General features: G+C 35.8%; 1 protein-coding gene across 1 annotated transcript in view; it reads right to left on the reverse strand.

Moving 5' to 3' along the window:
• The window catches only part of LOC126402153 (taste receptor type 1 member 1-like), a 36,967-nt gene that overhangs the window by 34,247 nt on the left and 1,694 nt on the right, over positions 1–1,026 (reverse strand). The window lies entirely within an intron of this gene.

Consider the following 1,026-nt stretch of genomic DNA (forward strand, 5'->3'; position numbering starts at 1 on the left):
GTATTTAGTATACAGCTTTTTAAAATTCTGTACAGGTTTTGTAATATGGAATGAACACTGAGTTTCATATCTAGATGTCAACAAGTGACACTATGAACAACCACCTTTGGTTGATGTTCCTGACATTGGGTCTCATTCATGAAATGTTAGTGAATCTGTGAGTAGATTTGCACATTAAAAACCTTGATACTAAAAACCAACACCAGATATATGAACACTGGATTTGATCATAGGCATGTGTGTATGTTCATGAATGCCAATCAATCATAAACTGAAAGCATGCTCCTGCAAGTCAGCAATCAGCATACATCCCCGACCATAATTAGCCAGTGTCTACTATGTATGGAAGTGATAATTACTATGGATAGGTTCATCCTGTCGACCTGCGAGTATGGGGCAAACAAAGACAGAGAGTGAGAGAATGGAAAACTTCTCGGACGCTGAGACTTAGGTTATAATAGGTGAATGAGAAGAGATACATTTTTTTTTTCTTCTGTTAGTAGTGTTGTGACTAATTCTTTTTAAAAGATTATATTTTAGTTTTTGAATTTGACCCATGGCATCAATTCTTAATTAAAAGTATGCTGTTTGCCCGACAACTGCATTTGAGTCGAGGCGCTATCCTGTGAACACCTAGTGACTGTCACACCCCCACTTCACAGTCTTACCCCACAAAATGAAATGCAAAATCTTTTCTTGTTTGTACAGATTCTAGTCTTACCCCACAAAATGAAATGCAAAATCTTTTCTTGTTTGTACAGATTCTGCTAATTATGAAGTCGTATTTCCCTCTTAATTGATATCCCCCCTCTCGATCCCTAAACAATTTCTGTATATTTTGTGGTAGAAGGTTATTATTCATTTTGTACATGATTTGTGCTGTTTGGAATTTCACTATGTCTGTACATTTTAATAACTTTGACTGTAAGAAGAGTGAGTGAATATGATCCTGATAGCTGACATTATGAATGACCCGTATTGCCCTTTTTTGAAGAATAGTTAGTGAATTGATTGAACTCATATAGT

Source organism: Epinephelus moara, chromosome 16, assembly GCF_006386435.1.
Source record: "Epinephelus moara isolate mb chromosome 16, YSFRI_EMoa_1.0, whole genome shotgun sequence".
NCBI classification, from domain to species: Eukaryota; Metazoa; Chordata; class Actinopteri; order Perciformes; family Serranidae; genus Epinephelus; species Epinephelus moara.